The sequence below is a fragment of the Protopterus annectens genome, chromosome 4.part0, assembly GCF_019279795.1.
Source record: "Protopterus annectens isolate FY-2018-M chromosome 4.part0, PAN1.0, whole genome shotgun sequence".
Taxonomy (NCBI): domain Eukaryota; kingdom Metazoa; phylum Chordata; order Ceratodontiformes; family Protopteridae; genus Protopterus; species Protopterus annectens.
This window is the reverse complement of record NC_056733.1, coordinates 344,849,560-344,871,713: the sequence shown is the minus strand read 5'-3', so window position 1 is coordinate 344,871,713 and position 22,154 is coordinate 344,849,560.

Sequence of the window (22,154 nt, the reverse complement as noted above, 5' to 3'; positions counted from 1 at the left end):
ATGTATATATAGATAAATATGTAGATATATAATTTCATATTTCTGTTATGTCTGTGGATATTTATCTATACAAACATCTAACTATATATATAAAAGTTACAGCTGTACAAGACAACATACATTTGCTATGCTAATAGCTGCGTACACCCGCGCAGGCCCACTTGCATTTACTTATTCTGAGTTACATATGTTTACAGGCATGTCTTTGGGATTACATGTGCTTTATTCCTTATGACAGTACCACTTTGATAGAATCCGGTTAATGGAGCCATGCGAGCGTGGTCACCGTTACATGTATAAATGTTGGCTTTTACAGCACAGAGGCATTCACTACACAATTAATATGTGCTATAGTCGTACTTGAACCGGGAATGCCTTTACATTGGGCGGATGCTGTAACCACTACACTATTGGTGTTCTCGCTCATTAATATGTATACCCATGGTTCATAGCTACTTTGACATACGCCTCACCACTTCCCTTACACAGCAGGCATCCATTCTCCTGCTGGGAAAACCGCAGTACTACAATTAGGACATTCCCTGTTTCCTACTGCTCTGGACCCGTGCTGCAAGTCTACTCACTCCAAGGATATTCATAACTCCTACGCTTATAGTCCTTGCACATATGCATGTTTGATTGTCAGGGTGTTCATGTGCTGGTCCAGGTTTAGGCTCGGCCGACTGGTGACTAGCACTGCCCTGGCACTGTTCAAAGAGGAGACGTAGCACATCGACAGAGTTAGTCCAGAGTTTAACATTCTGCCTGTGTTTACAGATGCAGGTGTTTGGGCACCTCTGACCACATTATTGGGTCGGCGCTACATTATTTAGGGCAGGGTGTGGTTCCACTACATAATGCAGGTTGGGGGGGGTGGTTTTCCTTCCCATTTGACTATTATTCTGGACATCTGTTATAAATTCACTACAGGTATGCAATAGTCCTGTCAACAGATAGGACAGTTGGTTGGTGTACTTCTGTGTGCTGACCTCTCTGATACTCGGGGACTCGTGTCTACAGTGACAGGGACAAGGCTATGACAACTCAGGGACAATCATGGACACTTCTACCATATTAGTACTATTAACTTGGAATGTGTTGACAGATTCGTAATACTACTAATTTTCTGCAGTTAAGCGTCTATTACTCTTCATTGTTGTAAGTAGTCATTCTCATTCAACACCTTTCCCCCAAAGGTCACTGGCTTTGTGAGTGTTTAAGGGTCTGGCCAGTTATTGTGTGAATGCTCTGACCATTGGTATCGTTGATATTGTCATATGTACAGGTTGGGATGTATTCTGGGGACTAGTGTTGGCACCCTTTCAAATGGCCAAGATGGGACATTTTTGGAACACACATCAGATTTTACAAGCCGACACATAGCCACGGTCAGTACAATGGATAGAACTTTACTTATTTGCCTACATAAAAGCCTATTGTTGCAGCGGTTTAGTTGCTTATTCTGTTTCTTGTAACATTTAGGTATTGTAGATGCTGCAATAATTATTTTCTGCAACTATTACGTAACATATGGGACATAATTATGTCCTACAATCCCAGGACATTTGCCATTTGTAATGTATTTTGTCATGACACAACTGTCCAACGATGGACTGTCCCTCACAAAGCGGGACAGATGATAACCCTACTGCGGACACCAGATTGTTTGGGCCAACACATAGCCTCGGTCAGTGCAGGTTTAGAACATTCATTTGTTTCCTACCTGTGAGCCTTATACCTTTGGCACTTTTGTTGTTTGCCTGTTTCTTGTACGAATTACGTTTATTCTATCCTGACGTGACCGCTTTAGGCAACTGTTACATGCAGTATGGTGCATTGTTATTTCCTACGATCACAGGACATTTGGCATTGTACCATTGTTGGTCAGGTCACACCTACACACACATTAATTGTCCCTCACACAGTGGATCAGGGGTATCCTGTTTACGTCAGTGCCTTCATCACCCTTATACCATGTGCCACTATGCGAATGTGTGCAATATATTCTGTCACTTATTCGTGTTGGGACACGTGCGTCTCGGGCAGGTGTTTGATCCTGGGTAGTAGGTTATGCATTACCATTTAGGGCTGGACAGTGTCGTGCACCACTACTGCACATTCCAACTTTTGTCCAGATATCTACAGGACTGGACTTCATGTATTCATACTCATTCTAATGTTTACACAGGTTACTTATCCCATGAGGGATATCCCAAAAATTGAACAAGACCAAAACAAGACAAATACCGAACATTCTTCTGGCATTATGAAAATGTGCTGGGGGTTTTACATGCAAGGGATACATAGTGTGCAATCCTGCAACTGCCTAGGGTGACACAACCTACTACATATGCATAGTGGTCACTATGTGTAGATGTTGCTGTACCAAACCAGTAAGTCAAGTATGGCTGCATTTGTGGACGTTCAGGTAAGGGAGCAGGTTGTGTGATGTGGAGGGGATGCTGGGTAGTCCATTATGCATCCAGGTGTGTTGCATTTGATATGGCCAGTTCCATCAGGGCCAATCTGTGGGTATGTGCCGGTGACATGTCTATACATTTGTATCGCACATTTCAATATTTATATGTTTGTGGGATTGTGTTCTACAGTATGGTCTGCCTGGTTGTATTGCAGATGTTTATACATGTGTTTGTGTTTCTTTCTGCTTCACCCGCTGCTCCCTCATACACCTCTGGTTCACCTATTCTGCATACGACACAGTATCGCCTTGGAGGATTATACCATTACCCATCCCCCCACACACATATATTCCTCACACCCCATACATCACTGCTTTGGTTGTTGGCCCATGACACGGCCAGAGTAACACATTGAATACCCTACATATGTCAGGTACCTGTATGGTTGTGTGGACTACCCTGCCATGTTTGCTTTCCACATGCTATACCTCATGCACATAGGTACACGCCCATATTTAACTTTCATTACATGGTTGGTATACCCGGGTAATACCCATTCAACTGTGACACATCCTGACAAATTCGGCTTGTACCATTGATGTGCAGATTTTGGCAGACTGTTCTAATCATTGGTAGGATGCCACCTTTTCCTGTGTCCAGGATGGGATATATTCCATACACATATCTGACTGTACTGGACAGCACGTACCCACAGTCGACGGTACAGATAATACTGTTCCTTTCAGCCTACATGTTTCTTTATTGTTGTAGCAGTTTATATGCTCCTTCTGTTTCGTTTACATGCTTATTCTATTTCCTGTCACATTTGGTATGTGAAATACGGACATACCTTTTGTATGTGACTATTACATGCCTTGTGGGATATGACTTGGACATACGGTTGCTAGATATGTACATTTATCGTGTATTTTGTTATGGACACATCTGCCCAGCTGTGTACCCTCCCTCACATGATGGGTCAGCTGGTGACCTAACCATTGGGCTGGACGTACCTACTGGCGGCGTGCTAACATATGATGCGTTTCACTTCCACTTGGTATAGCTATCTACACTGCGTTGGACTACGGGCACATGGTTTTCCATGTCATTTGTTCGCGGGATAGGGACCCGTTATTCCCTACCGTGCATTTCTGTTTGCTTCTTCATTTTGTGTTCACAGGCACTATCTTGCATGCTTTGCATACGTTTCAGTATCCACGGACACTGACAGATGTGATTACTATCTTGCAAGTTGTTATATGCAAGCATTTTAGGTTGCACGTCGACAGCTGGCATTTCCACGCCTCCATGTGGCACTTCGGCACGCCCTATGCACTCGCGTTCCTTTCCTATGCATGTGGCTGTAGCGGCAGTGCACCTTCATTAATATGCATTTGGTGCTACTGCTCCATCTTCGTGCCACACAGTCGGTGCAAGCCTACTGCCGGCCTTGTGCCAAGCTTCATGAATCCCGGGGAAAGTCCCTCCTTTCTCATCTATTTTGCAATTAGCAAAGGGGCTTGCTGCAGCTGTCAGTTTGGCTATTTCTCATTGTAAGCTGCTTGTCTTGACCTCACCAAAACCACAGGTGTTCAGCGGCTCACACAAGAGGACTGGGGAGAGATGTGTGGTCTTCCTACACCTGTGGATACAAGAATATGTATAACCTTTACTATACTTGCCACAAGGATCTTCCAGACAAACAATGGGGACACAGTGGGTATTTTTCAGGCTTTTGTCTTGAGAATACGTCCTTGACATACTCTTGGCATGTGTGGATCAGTATGTTTATTTCTCAGTGTCACCTCAGGACCAAGCCAGAACCATAAGTGTCTTCTACAGGATGTACACTTTCCAGAGGTACTTGGTGTGATAGACTGTACCCATGTGACCTTTACTGGCCCATCTGGATCACCGAGGAGTGACACTGAAACAGAAAGGGCTACCATTTCATCAGCTGTCAGATAGTGTGTTGCATGGGAGTACATCATCAATGCATCAGCCCAAAATACTGGCAGTGCACATGATTCTCATATCTGGCACACTAGCTCGCTTTCCTGCCTCTTCCTGCTTCTATTTATTATTTAATTACTCATTCATGGTAAAACATTTTGCTTAATACTAAGCCTCATTTCCTTTGTTTATTCTCCCCTCCTTTCTCTTTTTGCCTTCTCTTTTTCAGGTGATGCAGGATATCCAGGGGAGCCATGGCTTATGATGTCAGTGAGAAATCCAAGTGGAGAAGTGGAAGATAATTTTAATACAACCCTGTCCAGCACTTGTGTAGTCATTGGGTGAATATATGGTGTGCCTAAAAGTCCATTTCCAATGCCTGGATGAGTCTGGGATGCCCTGGAATATGACCCAGCTACTGCATGCAGGACATTTATAGGTTCATAGGTGTTTACTAGGCTAACAACCATAAGGGCACATGCCTATCCATGCATCCCAAATCTCTAACATGTTCTGATACCCTTGATAAGTGTAAGCATGGGCTTGGAAGATGAATCATTAACAGGTTGTTTATGTGCATTAGAGACATAGGTGCCAAACCAGGGATGAATTTCTGGTTTCCCATCCAATTGTTCAAGTTACACTTGAATTGAGTTAGAAAGGAACTCTGCTTCACATGGATGGGGTGTTCCATAGATGGTAGTCCCTGGGATCACAAAAATCAGCAACTAAAACTAGTAAAACAAAAAAAGCAGCACAGCAGTGTGTAGAATCCCAGGACACAAACGTTAATGAAAATAAGCGCTTTAGTCAGGTACAACAAGAACCAAACTTCTTCAGATAAAGAAAAAAGTTATCTGTACCACTTGTACCACATTTGAAATACATCATGGTCCAACAGCCAATGAATCTAAAGCAATGATAAAAAATGCAAATTGCAACCTGCACCCTAATAGTAACCCTTTGTTTACTAAAGTCTTTGAGCATGTAAATTTTTTTTTAAAAAAACATATAAAACAAATATATGAAAAACTATTTATATGCTTACAAATATATAAACAAATAAAAAAACATTCATGCTTGTTGACAGAGTCTATATTATAACCTTGAATAATTAAAAGAGCGAACGCTCTCTAATTGACTCTTAAAATCGAAAGCACTAAATCCCAAACACACAGCAGAACAGTGATTTTTTTCCTAGGGAAAAAAAAAAAATCACTGGGCTGTTTTTGGGACTTTGCCATTTCCTCCACTGGGGTGCGATCTCAGAGTTGGTATATTTAAGTAGGGGGTGTGGGGGGCATCGGGGGGATGGGGGCAAAGCCCCCCACTTTATTTTGTGTTTGGATTTTTTTTATTTTTGCGAAGCGCTGTTCCGTGTTTTCAGGATTTAGTGCTTTTGATTTTCAAAGGTCTATTAAAGAGCGAACTTCGGTCTTTAAATCATTTGAGGTTATAATATAGACCCTTGTTGACAGACATGAGTTTAACAACTGTACTTATTATCTTTCAAACTGTTTTAATTTTTAAATACTGGAGATGGAAATACTGTCATTCAGCCTAGGGGGAAAACATGCATTCAAATAAATTTGTCACCAAGTTTCTTCTTGTTCCAAGTATAGTTTCCAAAGACCATTATAGGAACTTTTATGAACTTGATGCACTACCACAAATTTAAATTGATGTTCAGGGTATTTGGTCAGATTCCAATATAAGGCATTCGTCTCCTTCTTGTGGGCTATATCATATTGATGTTCACATATTCTCTGAGAAAGTTTGGGTTTGCCTACATAAAAGGTAGACATTGCATGCACAAAGCAATATATACCACTGACTGGGAATAACAGGAATATTTTCCTTTTATATTAGTATTTCTTCCTCTTATACTAACACTTGTACCAAACAAATGTGTTTGCACTGACTACACATTCCACATGGAATCATCCTCCCAGTGTTAATACTGTTCTTAACCACTTGCTTCTCCGTAAAGCTTTTTAAATTAGGTGCATGCCTGTACACAATATTAGGATGTAACTCCAGTCTGTCCTGGATATCCTGGGTCACACATAATAATTTTCCAAGTTTTATTCAAAATGTCAGTAATAATGAAACTGTTACTGTAATATGTGGTAACAAAAGGGCAAAAAACTTTTTCTTTGCCCTGGGTTATATTCAGGGTACTACATCCCGTATGAGGCACAATATTCTGATTACCATTCATCAAAGATGCCATACTTGCGTCTTCCTGATGTAAGGAAAAATCCTGTAAGAGGGGCTTATATTCACAATTATTACACTTGTTAACGACCTCATTATGAATTTTAGTCAATAACCATGGTGGGTAGCCTCTATTGGAAAACATTTTTGAGTCGACTATGGGGCATGGGGGGGGTCCCTTAAGTTTATTCCGTGACTCCTGGTATGGATAAAATAGCTTACTTGGATGTTTTAATTACCAAGTCCCCAGAGAATAATGCACTAAGATCTTCTATTTATAGAAAACCTACCCATTCGAACAGTTATCTGCACTACACCAGCAGTTACCCTTTTCATGTTAAAAGGGGAATGGTAAAAGGTTAACTAGTTAGGGTGGCTCATATGGTCACAGACCATGATGATTTTCTTCAGGAATGTACATATATAATCAAAATGTTTTCCAGTCAAGGCTGCCCACCATGTTTTTGACTAAAATGTTTAATGATCAGCAAAATGAAACTAGAAACTCCAAGACAAAGTACACGGCAGCAGATGCAGGACAGCAACCAAATCTTTTAACTCAAAGAGCACTTTATTTGTGGAAAAATAATAAAATAAGTTGAATAGCAGCGATAAATCAGCAGTAAATCAAGCACTTTTGTCTCTGTTTATTCAGAGACTTTTTCAAGATACAGCACACACAGTCAACAGTCCCTTTTTAAAATAGGAAAAGACACCCCCCCCCAATTACTCTCCACCAATAAGTTACATTCATCAATTAGAATCTCATAAATTATTCAACAGCTGGATAATTCTTTTTTTAAGGTATAAAAACTGTATAAAAGATAAATAACACTCTCATTGTAAAACATAAAATGCATAATATGTTGCAATGAAAACATTCACCATCCAAACATTTAAAATAAACTGTATGTATATGTATATACACATACACACTTCTCTTTTTATCTATTTATCTATCTAGTGCCTTCAATTTGAGAAAACATGCTAAAGACAGGGCATCATGTATACCTGGCCAACTTGTTGCATTCATTCTAATTTGTCATATAGCCTCCTGTTTTTTTTAATTGTAGTGTCCATGGGCCACCCCTTGGGTCAATTTCAAGTCCGTCCAGAATCATAAACTTAAAAGTATGGTCAGGGAAATCATTACAGTGTTTTACAAGGGCATTTGTCTCTTTTTATCAGCCTTATATATCTAAGATGTTCATAAATTAAATTCTACTTGTAAGCTTCCTTTTAGTTTTTCCAATGTAGTATGTGATCGTTTCATGCACAAAGTACAATATACCACTCTCTCAGTCTGGCACAAACCTTTCTTTTTTATCATTATCATAGTCCCATTTATTACACAGGAGGGTCCCTCTAAAATGTGTGTAAACATTGTGCATGACCCATATTTTTTTCATATAGCCTACTATAGGTTTCTTAATTTTTGCTTCAAAAATATTTTTGAGGGTTCACCCCCTCCTGTATACTATGTTCATTTTTTCACCCACCCATTCTCGAATATCATTGCATGATCTAACAATAGCCCAATTCTTATGTACGATGTCAGCTATCATTTTACTGGACCTATTATAGGCTGTAACCAATGCTGACCTGGAGTATGCTACTCCCACAGTGTCAGTTTCCACCTCCACATTCTCCTTACTGCACCAATGATAGGCTGTAGCATCTACCACTCTAGCATCAGTTACCCCTATGGTCTCAGTTAATTCCTCAAGCTCATCTCTCTCTGCATATCCATTAAGGTCATCCATCCCTATAAGTAAATGTGGTTCACTAATATCCTGGTTAAGGATGGCTTTAAAGTGTCCTCTTTCTCTTTTATTTACTACTTCAATAAGTAACTCGTTCACTAAAATAGTAGGATAACCCCTTTTAACAAACATTTCTTTTAATAATTCACATTCTCCAAGGAATGTTTCAAAACAAGTAAGCAAGTGGGAAGCTCTTACAAATTGCCCCTTTATGGCAGCCTTTTTCTGTTAGTAGGGGTGAGCACTGTTAAAATGCAGAAAGCTATTAAAATGTGTTTTCTTACAGAAAATTTCAGATTAGAACACACCTAAAGAGCTATTCTTTACCAATCTAACATCCAAGTATGTAATTTCACTTACTCCTAAAGTGTGGGTGAAACATAAAAATTGGGTAGAATTATTAATATACACTAAGAATTCATTAATCATCCCTTTCGGGCCAACCTAAAACACAAAAATGTCGTCCAAAAAATGAATATAAAGTGTAAATTTATAAAAGACTGATTGTATTAAGAACTTCTTCTCCCATTGGAGGATGACTATACAGGCCCCCACAAGGTGAGCCCATGGCAACCCCCTTTCTTTGAAGAAAGTATTCTTTATTGAAAAATACAAAGTTATTCCTTAGTACCAGGTTTAAAAGTTGTTCATAAACATTTATTTTTGGTTGAGGAATTCCTCTCTCATGTAAGTACTCATAAAACCATTCCACACCTAAATCGTGTGGTATCACTGTATATAGGTCTTTTACGTCCAATGTTATAAAAACCTCTGCTTCATTAAATTCCAACCAGTTCATCCTCTCCAAAAAATCTCTTGAGTCTTTACATAAAGAATTTTCATTAGCTAACAAAGGTTTTAGTTTGATGTCTAAAAATCTTGCTAATCGGTGTTATAGAACCTTGTCCATCAACAATGGGTCTCATAGGGTGGTCCTGTAAGGATTTATGAATTTTTGGTAGTCCAAAAATACATGGTGTCTTTGGATACAATGTTGTTAGGAAGTTTAGTTCATCTATGGAAATGGATCTTTCAATAAACAAATCATTGAGCTCATTATGAATTTGATGATATGCTCCATTCAGTTGAATAAGTGAGCTGTTCTCATATTTTCCACTCATCAATACATTTCTCATTCTCTGACTGTAATCCCTAATATCCATAATCAGAACCTGTACCCGTTTATCTGGTTTAATAATTCTGAGACCAGAGTTACATTTCAATTCCTGTAAGCATTCTAATTCATAAACATTTAAGTTATTGCCCCTTCCATCTCTTTTCAGATTCCTTAAATCAAATTGACATAACTTCTCAAATATTTGCAATGTGGGATGCAGTGGGGAGTTGTACGTGCTAGAAATATGCAAAGGATTACTGATATAATCTACAAATTTAAATAAAACACTCAGGTTCAGCTTTCTTACAAAGTATGTTAAATCTATTATAGTATTAGCAAAATCACATTCAGTCTCTGGTACAAAAGTCATGCCGCTGGATAGCAGATCACAGCCAAGTTCATCGATAGGGACTGAGGAATAGTTGAACATATTAAAATCCCCAGCATTGTTCTTTATTATAAGACATGGAGGGCATGTGTTTTCATGGTTCATCTCCTGCCCTGATAACTGCCCATCTGAGTCCCCCTTCAATTCATTGTCTGTCCCACTCGACCTCTGTTGGTCGTATAAGTCCCTTGAACTGCGTTCTCCATATTTTACTTCTGTTGGAGCCTCTCGGACCTCCTCAAAGGGGGGTACTGCTCCTCGTCTAAAAAAGTGTTTTATCATTAACAACATTAAACTTATTTCTGGATCCCACATTTTTATTGGTACAACTGTTAGTATAAGGGGAAGAAATACTGATATAAAAGGAAAATATTCCTTTTATTCACAGTCAGTGGTATATATTGCTTTGTGCTTGCAATGTCCTGCCTTTTACGTAAGCAAACCCGAAAGTAAACTTTCTCAGAGAATATATGAACATCAGTATGATATAGCCCACAAGAAGGAGACTAATGCCTTATATTGGAATCCGAACAAGTACTCTGAACATCAATTTAAATTTGTGGTAGTGCATCAAGTTCAAAAAAGACCCTATAATGGCCCTTGGAAACTATACTTGGAACAAGAAGAAACATGGTGACAAATGTATTTGAATGCATGTTTTCCCTCTGAGCTGAATGACAGTATTTCCATCTCCAGTACTTTAAAATTAAAACAGTTTGAAAGATAATAAGTACAGTTTTTAAAGTCGTGTCTGTCAACAAGCATGAATTTTTTATTTGTTTATATATTTGTAGGTTCATAGGTAGGTACTAGGCTATTAGCCCTAGGGCCTATATAAGCCTAGCCAAAAAGGTACCATGGCTTTCACCACTCAAGAAAATTATTTTCCTTTGCCCCTGTTGAGCAGAGCAACAGAAGGGAACCCTGGGGTGAATTTCCTATTTCCCATCCAATCATCAAGATTTTTCTTGAAGAGTGCTAATGAGGAGCTCTGTTTGATGTAGATAGGTAGTCTGTTCCAGAGTATGGGAAGTCTCTGGGACAGGAATCTATGCCTCCAGCATGTTCTGTTTATAGTGGTGACAAAGTTTAGGTCCCTAGAGCATGTAGCTCGGAAAGATTGGGATTTCTTTAAGTGGAGCATGTCCAACAGCTCCGGGTTTGACATAGCTTTGTATGTTAGGCAGAGATCACCTCTGAGCAGGTGATATGAGATGTAGTAAAGCTGGAGTTTTTTTAGATGGTCTGCATAGGTTATCTGTTTGAGGCCAGTAATCCTCTTTGTGAGGTATTTCTGTGGCCTTTCCGGTTGTTGTAGATGTCTTGTAAAGTGCATACCAAAAGGGGCATTGTACTCTTTAATGGTTCTAATAAGTGATGAGTAGAGGGGAACAATGACCTCTTTTTTTCTGGATGAGAAACCTTTTGTGATGAGGTGAGCCATGTAGAAGGATTTCCTGACCACTGTGGTGATGTGATTATCAAAGGAGAGACTACTGTCCACCTGTGTCCCAAGGTCTCTTATCACACTTTCAGCATTAAGTAGACTACCACTTATGTGGTAGTTCATGGGTACAGAGTTTTTACCAAAGGGGATGACAATACACGTTTTGGCATTGAGCTTCAGGCCATGGCTTTGACACCAGGCATCTGTCTCAGTGAGGCCCTTTTGTAGGATGTCCACATCATTAGGAGTTTCGATTATGGCTCCTAGTTTGCAGTCATCTGCAAACTTTGTTAGCCAAAGACCTTCTATGTTAGCCTGTACTTCAGAGAAGTAGATACCAAACAGGAGAGGACCCAGGACTGAACCCTGTGGTACTCCACTTGTCACTGGTCTGAAGTCGGATTTGGAGTCTGCTACTTTCACAGTGTGGGTTCTGTCAGTGAGCCAGTTGGCATCTCATCTTGTGACATAGGGATTTATACCTAGTTTAGTGAGCTTATCTATAATTCCAGAGTAGGGGATGGTGTCAAAAGCCTTGGCAAGATCTAGATAAGCTGTGTGAACCACTTTACCCTCATCTATGGCTTTGGTGACTGCTTCAAAGAAGTCAGTCAGGTTTAGGAGACATGATCTGTCTTTTACAAACCCGAACTGGGTAGGGTCCAGAGTTTGAAGATTACCAAAGTCTGTGTTTATGAGTTCCATGATGATACGTTCCATGGCCTTGCAGACCAGGCTCGTCAGGCTAATGGGGCGGTAGTTCCCAGGGTCCGTCGTAGCTCCCCCTTTGTGGAGTGGGATAACCGTTGCTGTGTGCCATTCAGTGGGCACAAAGCCTGAGGTGAGGCTGTGACTGAACATGGTACTTAGGTAGGGTGCTAGTTCATTCTGTAGTTCATGTAGAACACAGCCTGGGATATTGTCAGGACCCATGGATGCTGTTCTTGGCTTTGGAGAGTGTGTTTTTTACCTGTGCAGTCGTGATTACAGGAACTTTGTATTCTTCCGGTATAGAGATGGGCCCTCTAGGGGGTGAGATGGGGATAAAGTTAGCACTGAACCTATCTGCCAGGATGCTGGCAATATCAGTTGGTTCTGTATATTTAGTGCCATTGTGCTGTAACTCAGAGCAGATCTGAGTGTTGCCATTGAGATTCTTGACATAGCTATAAAATGCTTTGTGGTTGTCTTTAGCGTCAGTGGCAATTTTGTTTTCATAACTAGCTTTGGAGGATTTTATGAGGGATCCCAGCTTCTTACTGAGGCTGACCAGGGAGTTCCTCCAGTCATGGGATTTTACTCTTTTCTGCAACAGTTTCTTTCTTCTGTTGTAGAGTTTGTTTATGGCAGAGGACCACCAGATTGGCTTCCTTTTTTTGGAGGATAGCATCTTGGTTCTATTAGGGATAGCATGATCCATGCACTCGTGTAAGTGCTTATAAAGTGCATTTGTGTAGGATTCAGCAGTCATACCTCTATTGTCTGTCTGCATGGGTGTCATAAAGTTTGCCACTTCTGTCTTAAGAAGTGTGAAGTTGGCTTTGGAGAAGTTTTTTATGGTGATTTCTCTAATTGGGGTTGGGGGCGGGATGTGGATGTCTAGGGTGATTAGCTTGTGGTCAGATCTGACCAACAAGGAATTGACCTCTGGTGTGGAACACCGGTTGCCCATGTTGGTAAAGACCAGGTCTAGGATATTGCTGCCCTGGTGGGGGTGTGAATAAGTTGATCCAACGTGTTGGAATTTATGAATTCCAGAAAACGTTGAGAAAAAGAGTTGGTACATAAGTAGTTTTCCCAGTTAATGGTGGGGTAGTTGAAATCGCCCATTATTAGGGTGTTGAGTTGTACCCTAATACTTTCCAATGTATCAAGAAATGAGGAGTGGGAATTCTGAGGCATGGTCGTGGGTCTGTAGCAAGCTACAATTTGGATTGCAGTCTTTCCCAGAGTTAGTTGCACTTGGATAATCTCAGATGCATTATGCTGTGCAACTAGCCTGGAGGTGTGAATATCCTTAATAAATATGGACACGCCTCCACCTTTAGTGCTTCATTCTGGGTTAGGTGGCTGATAGGTGTGGTATGAATTATAGCCTAGTAACACAGGGGTGTTCTCTAGAGCTTTGAACTAGGTCTCTGTCACTGCACAGATGTCGATGTTCTCCTTTTAAGGAGTGTCTTGAGTGAGTGCATTTTGAGGTTTAGACTTCTATCATTGAGTAGCATTACCCTCAGATTTTGCTTGCTTGTATCTGTTATGGTGATGAATTTGTCATTTGAACCTTGCCTAAAAAAGGCATTATAGGGGTGGCAAGAGCCTTAGCCAGTATCCAGAATCCCAAGGGCGACAGGTGCAGGCCATCTCTGGCAAAACACCATGGTCTGTCAATCATGTCGTCCCATGCAGACAAATACTGGATCCACTTAGAATGACACCAGAAGCTTAGCCAATTGTTGAAGTCAATCATTTTGTTCTTGTACTGTGGTATCATTCTGGGTGATCACAGGATGCTACTCAGGGCTAGGGTCATACCTGCCTAGGCTAAAAGATCGGAGAGCTTCTCCATGTCTCTTTTTATGTTGTCCAGGGAGGTACATTGCAGGTCATTCACACAAATATGGACAACGACAGTGTCATATTTGTACTTGTTGTGGAGTGACCTGATTGAGTGTGTTATGTGGTGTATCCTGGCACCTGACAGGCAGCTGACAGTAACTTTCTCCTTGTTTAGCCTGGTGAGTGGAACATCAGTGTGCCTGACTATAGAGTCACCTATGACTAGAGTGTTGTGTACATTGTTATGCCTTATGGGCTGTGGTTGAGTGGCACACTGAGTTTGTGGGCTATGTGTCATTTGGGTTGTGTTGGGGAGGTGGAATTTGCTTGTGTTTCTGCTTTGGAGGTCCCTGATGCTTGGGCAGGTTTTTATTGAGAGCATCCATGAAAGTAGGTGTGTGTTTTGTGTTTCTATGTGTGTGTTTTGGTGGTGTAGGTTTTGAGGGACTATGTGATGAGTGTGGTGCAAGTGTTTACCTTCTCCTCTTGACTGTCTAATCCAGTCTTGGGTGAAGACATCTTTGCTTAGAGTTTGGCTATATAAGTGCATCTCTCACAGGTTGTAGTGTTGGGTGGTAGGAGGAGAGGGTTGTCTGTGTACATGAGGCAATTGCTGCATTGCCCCAAGATGCCCAGATTCATCAGGTAGACAGAAGAAATCACTGGGAGCTAACCCTTAGACATGCCTGGATAGATGCTTATTTATTAAGTACTAAAAACTGCTTTCCACTAGACAAGTGAGTAAAGTTGAGTGCTGTAATACTTTGCAGCTTATTTACTGCTTACAAAGAGTTCTGAACAAGTGCTGAGTTCAGAAAAACAGATTTGAGTGCTGAAACTAGAAAACTGGCTAGTTCTAAGAAACAAAATTAAGCTAGAAGGCTTCCCTCCAAAACAGAAAGGCTTGGGGGCTCAGAAGCCTACAAACAGTCTAGACCACTTACAGGAAAGGCAAGGAACAAGCTTAAACATTTTGTTTTCTTTCCCAGATGCTCTCTTTGTACACAGTAGGTGTGCCTTAAATCAGAATATGATCGCACTGCACTCAGTTGAGTGAGCAAATGAGATGGGCCCAGAAGGAGTATCCAAACACAAATTTACAAGAGGGGCAGGCAATTTCAAAGACACCAAGATTAACACCAAAACAAAAGCAGGGAGGGTGGGTGCGGAACTAACTGAAAAAAACAGTCAAAACTTCTGGTTCAGTTAATATTCAGTACAACACAAATAAATAATTAAAATGCTGTATTATTTGAAAAAAAGTGCAGATAAAAAGTACTTAAATTCTCTTATACGCCCAGTTGAATACAGCTAGATCTTAGCCGGACAAAGCTCAGGTTTTAAGCAGAAAATATTCCAAAATGTACCACTTAAATAGGCAGTAACAAAATATCAGTGAATGAGACTACCCTTGACTGCATTTACTGTCTATGCAAGAATTCTAACAGGCAGTAAAATCTAGCAAGCCCTAACTAAAAAAACAGAGTCAAAACTTCCAGTTCAGTTAATATTCAATGCAACACAAATAAATCAATTAAAATGCTGTATTATTTGAAAAAAGTGTAGATAAAAGGTACTTAAAATCTCTGATATGTTCAGTTGAATACAGCTAGATCTTAGCCGGCCAAAGCTCAGGCTTTAAGCAGAAAATATTCCAAAATGTACCACTTAAATAGGCAGTAACAGAATATCAATGAATGAGACTACCCCCAACTGCAATTACTGTCTATGCAGGAATTCTAACAGGCAATAAAATCTAGCAAGCCCTAACTGAAAAAACAGAGTCAAAACTTCCAGTTCAGTTAATATTCAATGCAACACAAATAAATCATTTAAAATGCTGTATTATTTGAAAAAAGTGCAGATAAAAGGTACTTAAATTCTCATATGAATACAGCTAGATCTTAGCCGGCCAAAGCTCAGGTTTTAAGCCTATAGGTTAGCGGTTGTAAGCATATAAATAGTCTCTGGGATACATACCTTAACTCTCCAGCAGGTCCTATTTATATCACAGGCAAGATTTAAGTCTTTAGAATGGGTAATTCTGGTGCTGTTTGTTTTGTGGATATGCAGGAGGTCCATCAGAGTGGGGTCTGACAATACCCTGTATGTCAGGCATAGATCTCCCCTTAAAAGCCTGTAGGAGACATAATACATAATAGGACCTTGAGGCAGTCTGCATAAGACATTTTACTCGTGCCCTGCATTCTTTTAGTGAGGAACCTCTGTAGTCATTCCAATTGTTGGATATCCCTGGTTAGGTACATAACAAAGGGGGTATTGTACTCAATGACAGGTCTGATGAATGCCGAATATAGTGGAACAATGACTTCCTTGGACTTAGATGCCATACCTTTGTTTATAGGTTGCACAACATAGAATTATTTCCTCACCACTGTAGACACGAGATGGTCAAAGGCTAGATTACTATCTATGTGTGTCCCCAAGTCCCTGACTACTGCATCTACTCTAAGGGGTGTGTTGTCAATATGATAGTTACCAGAGATGGATAAATTCCCAATGGACACTCTTATGCATTGCTTGGCATTTAGTTTTAGTCCATCGCTCTGACACCAGTTGCTTTTCTTTGTCAACCCCTCCTGGAGAACATTTGTGTAAGTGTGAGATTCAATGACAGATCCTAATTTGCAATCATCTGCTAGAGACCACTGACATTAGAATGACTTCTGAAAAGTAAATACCAAAAAGGAAAGGTACAAGCACTAATCCCTGAGGCACTCCACTTGTGACTGGCCTCTTTGTAGAGGTGTACTCCCCAATTCTAACTTCCTGTGCCCTGTCAGTGAAACAGTTGGCTATCTACCAGCTGACATACGGGTTTGTATCTAAACTCTTGAGTTTGCCAACAATGTCTGAGTGGGATATTGTGTCAAATGCCTTGGCCAGGTCAAAGTAGGCAGTGTGAACGATTTTGCCACCATCCATTACTTTGGTGATCTTGTCAAAAAAGTCCATCGGGTTGAGTAGGCATGATCTGCCATTGATGAAACCAAACTGGGTTAGGTCTAATGTCTGGAGGTTTACTATATCTCTATTGATCTTCTCCATGATAATTCTTTCCATGGTTTTACATATACAACTAGTGAGACTTATGGGTCTGTAGATGACTGACCTTTATTATTTGTTGCATTTTGCACAACATGATCATGCACCACTCTGTTGGTGAAATGACCCATGATGTTATTGCAGCTCCTAGTTCATGATCTGATATGATTATTGATAAGCAGCAAGCAACAGTTTTAAGGGATCCCATGCAGCAGGCTTGTGTACAAAATACAGATGGAGAGATGGCTTCTAGTTCAGAATTATAAACCATGACATTCTGGATAATGTTTCCATTTTTTTATAAATGACTATAAATGTTGCATGTATTGCTATGCATAGGCTATGCTTTCTGCTGCATGGTCTGCTGCCTCTGCTCATCAGACATTCCATCTTATCTTTAAATATATATATATATATATATATATATATATATATATATATATATATATATATATATATATATATATATATATATATATATATGTATTTATATATATATATATATATATATATATATATATATATATACACACACACACACACAGCCAGATAGATATTAATATATATTTTATGAGTATTTCAGAACAGGTACTCAAACATTTGTTTATAAAAGTTATGCCTGACTGCTCACTGACACCAGTTCAGATATATCATAAGGTATCACATCACATAAGGAGTATTTACAAGTTTGTTTACCAGAATACATTTTGCTTAGGGACTGTACTTAAGTATGCATGTACTGACTCTGCAGAAATGGTAAATGTATTTTAAAAGTGTTATATCAATAGATGACGGCTTGGATTTTCCCAAATTGTATGTATTATAGAGTTCATACCTTGCAGTGGAATGGAAGATATAGCACATGTATTTTTTTATTATGTTAGGTTTTCTTAGTTTTAACTATGACATATTATAAATTATTTACTCTTCTCTCCTAAGGTGCTGAACATCAGATTAATTATGTCATACATACCAAGTTGAGTCCTCATAAATAGAACTCATCATTTTTGCAGTGTTGAGGGTGAAGTGGCAGTAGTGCTAGTATAAATGACAGGATACTAGTCTTTTTCATGCAACTGTTATTCTCTTAATAGGGTATTATTTGTCTTATTCTCTGTATAATTGATAGCTTTACCATCGCTCAGTTGAAACTCCTGATAATGGATGAACCCCTAATGATGTTAAACATTGGAATTTCCATATTATGTCCTTCACCTTTATTTCCAAATTGTTTTCTTTAATTTTCTTTAATTGTATGTATTACTGTTATTGAAATGAAATACATATTCTTCTATTTTTCTTTCATTTTTAGACACTGACCTCAGAGTACTGATAGGCATGCCAGTCGCATACTATGCATCATATTTTAAGTATGTGAAATGCCTAGCCCGGGTCACAGTAAGTCAAGGTCAAATGTGTCACACATGACGGTCTCCTTAAGATAGTGTAGGTGAAGGTGCATGTGATCTCGAGGAGGAACTGTCATGTGACCTAGATGCAGACTTGCAGTGATAATGTGACCTACTGTCTCCTCAACCTGATTGACATCTTTGAATCAGTATCCAGAACTGTGGATGAGGGTAAGGCGGTCCACACATTCTATCTGGACCTCACCAAGGCGTTCGACACCATCCCCCACTTTGGAATCATAGATAAACTTACTAAGCTGGGCATTAATCCCTATGTCACTCGATGGGTTGCCAACTGGTTTACTGACAGAACCCACACTGTAAAAGTAGCCGACTCAAAATCCAGCTCCAGACAAGTGATAAGTGGAGTACCTCAGGGTTCAGTCCTGGGACCGCTCTTGTTTGGCATCTACTTCTCTGAAGTGCAGGCCAGCACTAAGGGACTCTGGCTTACAAAATTCGCAGATGATTGCAAACTGGGAGCCATTATTGAATCCCCAAATGATGTGAATATTCTACAAAAGGGCCTTGCAGAAACAGATGCTTGGTGTCAGAGCCATGGGCTCAAGCTAAATGCCAAGAAATGTATGGTTATCCCCTCTGGAAAAATCCATGTACCCATGAATTACCACATAAGTGGCAGTACACTAAACACCAAAAGTGTAATAAGGGACTTAGATACACAGGTGTACAGTGGTCTCACCTTCGATAACCACATCAGCACAACAGTCAGGAAATACTTCTATGTGGCACACCTCATCACTAAGGGTTTTTCTTCCAGAAAAAAGGAGATCATTGTCCCACTGTACTCATCCCTCATTAGACCCATTATAGAGTACAATCCCCCATTTGGTATGTACCTCACAAGACATCTGCATCAATTGGAAAGGCCACAGAAATACCTCACTAAAAGAATCACAGGCCTAAAGCAGATGCCCTATGCTGACCATCTAAAAAAATCCCAGCTATACTCTGTCACATATCGCCTACTCAGAGGCGATCTCTTCTTAACATACAAGGCCATGTCAAACCCAGAGCTGTTGGACATGCTACACTTAAAGAAATCCCAATCCCTCAGAGCCCCACGCTCCAGGGATTTAAACCTGGTCATCACAATGAATAAAACATGCTGGAGGGATAGGTTCCTGACCCAGAGATTCCCCATACCCTGGAATAGACTGTCCATACATGTCAAGCTGAGCACCTCTTTGGCCCTTTTCAAAAGGTACCTTAATGATTGGATGGGAGATAAGAAATTCACCCCAGGAATCAAGTCAATCATCCTGCTAGACAGGAGACCAGGGAAATAAATATTCTGGGAAGAAATAGCCAGGGAATTTTTATGGTTAGGCTTGTATAGGCCCTAGGGCCGATAGCCTAGTACCAACCTATGAACCTATGAAGGTGATTCTACAGACACTGATCTCACAGTGCTGTGGGACTGAGACCAAGAATAAGAGATTCTGCTGCATGTAGATGGACACCGGAATGGCCTGTATGAATTCTATTGTGTTTTCCCTATTTCCACTACCATCTTGAGTAGCACTTGTAGTGTAATGTAATATGCCCAGACATGTTTGGACAGTGCTTTGTTCTCTTTTCCTTCCAACACTGATTCCTATTTGAGTTTGGTAAGTCCTCACTAGTGTATGGATGGATTAGGCCACAGATGGCTGATGTGCCACCATACTTTGGATCAATGTGATCATAGTATTATCCCTACTCTTTACCATTTCCATATAATGCTGGATTTGGATTCCCTGAAGGACTCTGACCATTTTCAGCTGACTCCCTGTGGCAGTGCAGTGAGCCTTAACAATCTCCCAATACATTTGCAGCTTGGCAGCCAATGTTTTACATGTTACCTCAAGTAGCTTTGACATATGCCTAGGCCTTATATCCCTTTGCAAAGCTGTCATAGTGGACATTGTTACCTCTGAATTTCTTGCAGTTTAGACACTATTGATGCTACAGTGCCATTTTAAGATCAGCATATGATTTATATATATCCAATTACAAACATTTCCTGTTAAGTTATTTTCAGTAATTGGTCAATACATTCAACACTTTTAAAATAAAGCAACATAAAAACTATCAGTGGCTACAAAGGCTCAGTGAACAATCAGTTCTTCCAAAGCAGAAGGCTGTTTTATTTGTCAAATTATGTCTAGTGTATAAGGGGCTTATTTTCTGTACCACATAAAGAGCATACTTTTGCATTATTTGTTTACCACTCTTACCTGAAAAAATTAAAATAAAGCATAATCTGCAGCCTTCTTACTGTCTTCATTCCAGTTTAACTTCAGTAAATTAAATGGGCTGTCAACATAATTGCAGTATTTAAAATACTCAGCTTTCTTACTGAGCATATTAAAAGAATAAAGAAAGTGAAAAAAATGAATGATGACTCTTTGTTAAATTATGTTATTTTAATTTCAGCAATTATATGAGCCAGCCCAACATTTACTGCTATGAGTATGCTTCCAAATAATACTGGCATAAAACAATTGCATGCCAACAATGATCAGTCATCTAAACTATAATTTAATAAGAAAAGTATTCTTAAATAAACACAATTGTCCATGATAAATGAGAGAGAGCTCTATAAATCCTGATACATTTTCTCTTCTACAGAATTACATAGAATCAATTTCACTAATCTAATTAGTCTTACCTCTTCCACATTTACTAAATTCACAGTGTCCTAGATTTACAACCCCCTTACATTTAGTCTTCTTTGCACTTGTAAAATGGATGCTCAGGCAACTCTGATGCAAGTCTTTCTGTGTATGGTTCTATGTGATATCCATTGATTTGCTTCACAGCTAATTCCTGGCGCTGATGGAACATTCTTGACTTACCCATTGCTTTCTCAGATTAATAAAAATCAACATACTTATCTTTGAAAATACTTTCAACACTGCAGGAAAAGCCAACTGAAGCTTCAAGTTTATATTTTTTATACTCCTTCAAATAATTTCCAAAATGCAGTTTCTGCTGTAATATTGTAGCTGTGAAGTCATGATCTGCATACGCTAGTGAAGCCATTAAGATTTTTTTTTCTTTGTCTAGAGAACCATGACTGTCACAGCACTTGCCCCTTCTCATATGTAGTCACAAGCCTTACCAAAATAATGCCAGGTTTGCTGTGATGACCGTGCCCTGGCCCAGCAATTAAGGAGCCTCAATCCTCACCACTAACACCAGGGAGGCTGTCTCAGAGAAGAGGAAAGGATAACTAATACACACAGTAAAGTGCAATTTCCCTTAAGTGCACACAGAGATCACAGTCAATCTGGGGCTGGTTGCTCCCTTGCTCACCAGGTCCCCAATAAGACTCCCCACTGGCACAGCTATAGGGTCCAGGTCTCAGCCTAACTGGGCAAGCTAAAATCTCCACTACCCTCTCTGTCCAACCAGTGCTTCATGTCCCTGCCAGGTAGCTGACAAAACACACACACACTTGAGATAAGTATTTATACAACTTCACAGATACTCCTCGGAAAGGCTGACAGATTCTCCAGCTGTGCCCCTTTACCCAGACTATACAGTAGTAATTACTGCCACCACCCAGTTAATAATATCAGCTACAAAAAGGCCCTTAAAAGGGTGTCCAATTATTACTGTGCAATATTAATATCAAATGGTAGTATGACTAACAGTCAAGGCTTACTTCAGAGTGGCCTGTTACAATATCCTCTGTAAATATGCAATGTACTCTAGAGCTTATCTCTACACAAATCAGCCACAGGTAAGAGGTTTTCAAAATATTTAATAATAAATAATTAAAACACAAGACAAAACTACTACACCAC